Here is a 7,427-nt window from a genome sequence, read left to right as displayed (position 1 = left end):
GTTACTGATAGTTTATTGGACAGAGAAACTGTTTCTCAATATATAATTAACATCTGACAGGTAATCACACAGCAAACAGCTGCTTGAACTGCCAAAAATAGCCAGCTCGCTTAATACGGTTTAAGCAACGCCTTTGTAATTGATGCCTGTGGTTCTGGCAAATGGGCAGTGCTATTTGCCCAATATAGATTGATTCCTGGGATGAGAGGGTTGCTCTGTGAGGAGAAATTAAGTAGAATGGTCCTATATTCTCTGGTGTTTCGAAGAATGAGAGGTGATCTCATTGAAATGTATAAAATTCTTAGAGGGCTTTACAGGGTAGATGCTGAGAGGGTAATTCCCCTAGCTGGATAGTCTAGAACTAGGGGGCATAGTCTCAGGCCATTTGGGATCGAGTTAAGGAAACATTTCTTCACCCGGAGGGTGGTGAATCTTTGGAATTCTCTACCCCAGAGGGCTGTGGATGCTCAGTTGTTGAGTATATTCAAGACTGAGATCGATAGATTTTTGGACACTAAGGGAATCAAGGGATTATGGGGATCAGGCGGGAAAGTGGAGTTGAGGTCAAAGATCAGCCATGATCTTATTGAATGGCAGAGCAGGCTCGAGGGGCAGTCAGGCCTACTCCTGCTCCTATTTCTTATGTTCTTATCAGCAGCAGCCTGGGATAAATGGGGACGGTGTAAGTGGTGGGGATAGTAGTATTAGTTTCAGTTTTATCATTTTAGAATTACAAGATTCATTCTCCTCTATGGGAGCCAGTGGTATGACATCTCAGCCTCACTGCAAGCATTGTTCTCAGAGAGACCCATGAATATCTTACTGAAAAATAAGATCAAAATTTGTTTTCCTTATGGATATGAAGAATATTGTGCAGTTCACTCAGTGGGATTTGCACAAAAGCTGTTTGAAGGAGTTGCAACTTGGCATAAAAACTATTAAGCACAATTGACCGACACTGGAAAATATCATGGGTCGGATACTTACCTCTATTACATCCTCTGTTAAGATCTCAGCTAGCTCACAGTCTCACTCGTAATTACGTCCAATTTTTCACAGCAATAATTGCATTGACATCAACAGTAATTAGACTAAATTGCCAATGCTTGGAGGAAAATCTACCCCTTCCGTTTTACAGCAGATTATTCGGTACATACTGTATAAGCTATCATTCTTTTTCACATTGACAATAGCAAGGCTTAAGCTTAGAAGTAACTCATTGATACTTTCTGTATGGTGGTAATAACACTGAAGTGTTGAACTCTTTTATTTGGGTGAACAATTAAACCTATTGTCATTTGTAAATATGAGAATGAGTGCTGTCAATATGTTGCTTTAATGCCACATTTAATTATGCAGGATGATTTTACAATACTGACTGCAGCTCTGTTACTGTTGAGACCAGACTATATATGTTGTGGGAAACAAAGGATGAAAGAAAAGGAAAGTTATACTCAACAAAAGAAACAAAGATGAAAAAAATAGAAACGCAGACATGGGGGAAAAAAGGACAAGAACAAAAATAACGAGATACATTGCACTTCTTTTTTCTGTCTGACCATGTGTGCTGAAGGCAGCCTCTCAGCTACATATTTTATCTTACAAGATATTTGAAACATTTAGCACATTGATGTTCTGTCTGCCACTCACTTGAGGGAAATTTTGCAACAGACTTCACATTATTAAACTTTTCACAATAAAGTATTGGCTGGAAGTCACTATTCCAAGACACTTTAATATGCTGTAGGGGATGTAACAGTTCTTATTGCCCTTAGTTTAAAAAACACATTCAATGGTACCAGAGCTACTATCATGAAAATGCATACATGATTCTTTACAGTGGGCTCTGTGTTACTTTCTGCTTTTAAAAAAGGGGTGAATAACACCTTGTTATTGTTATTCATGTAAGGAATCTAACAACACCAGGTTATAGTCCAACAGTTTTATTTGAAAATAAAACTGGACTATAACCTGGTGTTGTAAGATTCCTTATATTTATACACCCCAGTCCATCACCGGCATCTCCACATCATTGTTATTCATGACCTGTTAGGCAAATGGTGGCTGCACAGTCTTTTTAATTGGGCAAGTTCATCAGAACAATGAAAAAAGACAGCCGGCCATTACACAATTGTGATAATGATCTTTTAACACTTGTCAAACAGCCACTTAACCAATATATATGACAAAACATTTTGTGATCCAGCTGTGAAGTGTGCAATATTTGTATGTAATAGCTGAACAAAAATCCCAGTTTATCCACAGGCCTTACATGTAGATTGAACTGTTTGGTTTAGGAATACATTTGCTTTCTTTTTAAGTGTGTGCAGTTGTTTCCATGCTTCAACAGCCTGACAATGTAGAATGGGTGTGCCGGCATATCTGGGACGAGGAAGGGGAGAGGATTGGTGCTTATGATGGGGAGCCCTTGTCGGAACACCATGCTGGTGGGGTGGGTCTGCACCATTGGTGTCGGCCTGCTTTGTTCTTCCACTGGAATTCTGGGCCACTGGAACCTGCCAGTTTTTCATGCTTCCGAGTTTACTTACCTATCCTCCTTCAGCTATTCACCCACTCTCTGGGGATGGTTTGAACCCTAACCCATCACCAGTGGAAGCCGAGGGGGTAGGCAGTTAAAATTGCTCAGGTTACAATTGCTCCTGGAGTTACCAGAAACTGACAGTTCCCAATTTTAATCTGCTCAGCTGAGCAGGCAGCAAGGACACCCGGCCAAAGACAGTGGGGTCCATTTTCACATATGCATGTTGGGTCCACACGCACAGAGAGAGGGGACATTTGTAGAGCAAACGTCATTATAGTTTAGAATGTTACACAAGAAAATTTCAGAAAGATTTAAAATTTTATAACATTCGAAGAAACACTATACTTTGATTTTTCTCCCTTGATTGAAGACTGCATGGTTGGGGTTTTTTTGCATGGATAAATCAGTACTCCTCCATGTTGAGCACTACTTGGAGGAAGCACTGAGGGTAGCAAGGGCACAGAATGTGGGGGACTTCAATGTCCATCACCAAGAGTGGCTCGGTAGCACCACTACTAACCGAGCTGGCCAAGTCCTGAAGGACATAGCTGCCAGACTGGGCCTGTGGCAGGTGGTGAGCGAACCAACACGAGGGAAAAACTTACTTGACCTCGTCCTCACCAATCTACCTGTCACAAATGCATCTGTCCATGATAGTATTGGTAGGAGTGACCACCGCACAGTTGTGTGGTACTACCACCGTGCTAAATGGGATAAATTCAGAACAGATCTCGCAGCTCAAAACTGGGCATCCATGAGGCGCGGTGGGCCATCAGCAGCAGAATTGTATTCCAGCACAATCTGTAACCACATGGCCCGGCATATTCCTCACTCTACCATTACCAACAAGCCAGGGGATCAACCCTGGTTCAATGAGGAGTGTAGAAGAGCATGCCAGGAGCAGCACCAGGCATACCTAAAAATGAGGTGCCAACCTGGTGAAGCCAGAACTCAGGACTACATGCATGCTAAACAGCGGAAGCAACATGCTATAGACAGAGCTAAGCGATTCCACAACCAACGGATCAGATCAAAGCTCTGCAGTCCTGCCACATCCAGTCGTGAATGGTGGTGGACAATTAAACAACTAACGGGAGGAGGAGGCTCTGCAAACATCCCCATCCTCAATGATGGTGGAGTCCAGCACGTGAGTGCAAAAGACAAGGCTGAAGCGTTTGCAACCATCTTCAGCCAGAAGTGCCGAGTGGATGATCCATCTCAGCCTCCTCCCGATATCCCCACCATCACAGAAGCCAGTCTTCAGCCAATTCGATTCACTCCAGGTGATATCAGGAAAGGGCTGAGTGCACTGGATACTGCAAAGGCTATGGGCCCCGACAACATGCCAGCTGTAGTGCTGAAGACTTGTGCTCCAGAACTAGCTGCGCCTCTAGCCAAGCTGTTCCAGTACAGCTACAACACTGGCATCTACCCGACAATGTGGAAAATTGCCCAGGTATGTCCTGTCCACAAAAAGCAGGTCAAATCCAATCTGGCCAATTACCGCCCCATCAGTCTACTCCCAATCATCAGCAAAGTGATGGAAGGTGTCGTCGACAGTGCTATCAAGCGGCACTTACTCACCAATAACCTGCTCACCGATGCTCAGTTTGGGTTCCGCCAGGACCACTCGGCTCCAGACCTCATTACAGCCTTGGTCCAAACATGGACAAAAGAGCTGAATTCCAGAGGTGAGGTGAGAGTGACTGCCCTTGACATCAAGGCAGCATTTGACCAAGTGTGGCACCAAGGAGCCCTAGTAAAATTGAAGTCAATGTGAATCAGGGGGAAAACTCTCCAGTGGCTGGAGTCATACCTAGCACAAAGGATTATGATAGTGGTTGTTGGAGGCCAATCATCTCAGCCCCAGGGCATTGCTGCAGGAGTTCCTCAGGGCAGTGCCCTAGACCCAACCATCTTCAACTGCTTCATGAATGACCTTCCCTCCATCATTAGGTCAGAAATGGGGATGTTCGCTGATGATTGCACAGTGTTCAGTTCCATTCGCAACCACTCAGATAATGAAGCAGTCCGAGCCCGCATGCAGCAAGACCTGGACAACATCCAGGCTTGGGCTGATAAGTGGAAAGTAACATTCGCGCCAGTGAAGTGCCATGACCATCTCCAACAAGAGAGAGTCTAACCACCTCCCCTTGACATTCAACAGCATTACCATCGCCAAATCCCCCACCATCAACATCCTGAGGGTCACCATTGACCAGAAACCTAACTGGACCAGCCATATAAATACTGTGGCTACAAGAGCAGGTCAGAGGCTGGGTATTCTGCAGCGAGTGACTCACCTCCTGACTCCCCAAAGCCTTTCCACCATCTACAAGGCACAAGTCAGGAGTGTGATGGAATACTCTCCACTTGCCTGGATGAGTGCAGCTCCAACAACACTCAAGAAGCTCGACACCATCCAGGACAAAGCAGCCCGCTTGATTGGCACCCCATCCACCACACTAAACATTCACCCCCTTCACCACAGGCGCGCAGTGACTGCAGTGTGTACCATCCACAGGATGCACTGCAGCAACTCGCCAAGGCTTCTTCGACAGCACCTCCCAAACCCACGACCTGTACCACCTAGAAGGACAAGAGCATCAGGCACATGGGAACAACACGACCTGCACGTTCCCCTCCAAGTCACACACCATCCCGACTTCGAAATATATCGCCGTTCCTTCATCGTTGCTGGGTCAAAATCCTGGAACTCCCTACCTAACAGCACTGTGGGAGAACCTTTACCACACGGACTGCAGCAGTTCAAGAAGGCGGCTCACCACCACCTTCTCAAGGGCAATTAGGGATGGGCAATATATGCCGGCCTCGCCAGCGACGCCCACATCCCATGAACGAATAAAACAAATATGCTTTTAAATTTACTGCACTGTAAATCTACTGCACGCTACAGCAAGTATCGTAGTCTGGAGAAGTCTGAAACATTTGTTCACTGTTTGCTTAAGTGTCCTCTTCCCATTCAACCCCAAGGTTATAGGGGAGGGGTCGTCAGCAAACATTCCATAGCTGAACTGTTTGATCTGTGTGTTTTACAGACAGCATCAAGAGTGGGGTTCCCAAACCTCCCGCTTTGGGTGGGAGTTTCCCGGAATTGCAGATTTTTCTACCAAGAGCTGTTGTTGGTGACCCGGGAGAAATGGTCTTTTTATGCTTGGCTCGTAGTACCCTGGCTGTCGTGGCTTGCAACCAAACCATGTTGTCTTGGCCCTGCTGATCAGCCCGCTATTCGGAAACACCGCTTCCTTACTGGTTGTGAGGATGGCGGCTTCGAGGCCAACAAAAATTGCCTGGAAACTCCGTTGGCCCTGATCACGGGGGGAGAGAGAGAGAGAGAGATGTCCAAACGGGAGGGAGAGTTCATGTCAGCCTGTGATGTGCACTGTTGTATAATATGTTTTATTGCGGGAGTTAGGCAGCTTTGGTGCTGATCCCTGAGGACTGAGCCTCACCTCCCTGAAACTGAGCTTCATTGGTGGATTGTGGGAGTCACTGAATTGAATTAGGTTTGGTAATTATTTTTATAACTTGCTGCATTGTAAAATGTCATAAAATTATTCAAAAACTTTAGTTAGAAGTTACTTATATCGATGATGTTTTTGTTGAATCAGTGGCATTTACTTGGTGTTTCTCATTGCGGTCGATACTGTAGGAACATAACAGAAGTAGTTTTTAATTTAAACATTACTTGTCCTTAAATCGTTCTATTCTTTTGTGTTCTTTCTTTGATTTATAAATTATGTTATTCATCTCACTACAAAACAAAATTTTATTCGGGGCTTGGTAATACTGAGACCATCTACTCAGGAGTGTGATGGAATACTCTCCACTTGCCTGGATGAGTGCAGCTCCAACAACACTCAAGAAGCTCGACACCATCCAGGACAAAGCAGCCTGTTTGATTGGCACCCCATCCACCACCCTAAACATTCACTCCCTTCACCACTGGCGCACCGTGGCTGCAGTGTGTACCATCTACAGGATGCACTGCAGCAACTCGCCAAGGCTTCTTCGACAGCACCTCCCAAACCCGCGACCTCTATCACCTAGAAGGACAAGGGCAGCAGGCACATGGGAACAACACCACCTGCATGTTCCCCTCCAAGTCACACACCATCCCGACTTGGAAATATATCGCCGTTCCTTCATTGTCGCTGGGTCAAAATCCTGGAACTCCCTACCTAACAGCACTGTGGGAGAACCTTCACCACACGGACTGCAGCGGTTCAAGAAGGCGGCTCACCACCATCTTCTCAAGGGCAATTTGGGATGGGCAATAAATGCTGGCCTTGCCAGAGACGCCCACATCCCATGAATGAATAAAAAAAGGTAAATGCAATAACATTTGCAAACAGTGGGCAGATGTCATGTGACAAATGTCATGTGATTAAGCATCAAATTAGTGGTATCGCGTGATCGAATGCCATGTGATCAAATGTCACATGATATAAATCTCCAGAAATATGTCAAACCAGAGTTGGTAACTCTACTCGAGGAAACATAACTGTAATAAAATTGTTGGTTCCGTGTGTTATGGAATTCCCTCCACTTAGATTGGACATGTGTAGTTCGAAGTTGTGATTCACAATTTTATTTTCTGGATGTGGGGCCTCTCCCAGTGATGATTTTCAAAGGTCAGCACTGGCCAATGATTGAGGAAGCATGCCTGGCCTACATGGACAATTGTAAACAATTTTACAACACCAAGTTATAGTCCAGCAATTTTACATGGACAGACTGAGCTCTGAGCCCACCTACTACCACAAAAGATGGTGACCATTACTCTTTAGGTGGGTGTTGGCACATCCACTGTGTTTATTTTCCAGCGCTGCTGCTGAAGTCATATGATAAATGCAATATGAGA

General features: G+C 45.2%; 1 protein-coding gene across 6 annotated transcripts in view; it reads left to right on the top strand.

Annotated features, from left to right (window-relative positions):
• Window positions 1-7,427, top strand: part of rbms3 (RNA binding motif, single stranded interacting protein) — a 1,271,925-nt gene that overhangs the window by 789,204 nt on the left and 475,294 nt on the right. The gene's annotated exons all lie outside the window — the stretch shown is intronic.

The sequence above is a fragment of the Heptranchias perlo genome, chromosome 2, assembly GCF_035084215.1.
Source record: "Heptranchias perlo isolate sHepPer1 chromosome 2, sHepPer1.hap1, whole genome shotgun sequence".
NCBI lineage: Eukaryota > Metazoa > Chordata > Chondrichthyes > Hexanchiformes > Hexanchidae > Heptranchias > Heptranchias perlo.
This window is presented reverse-complemented; position numbering and strand designations above follow the sequence as displayed.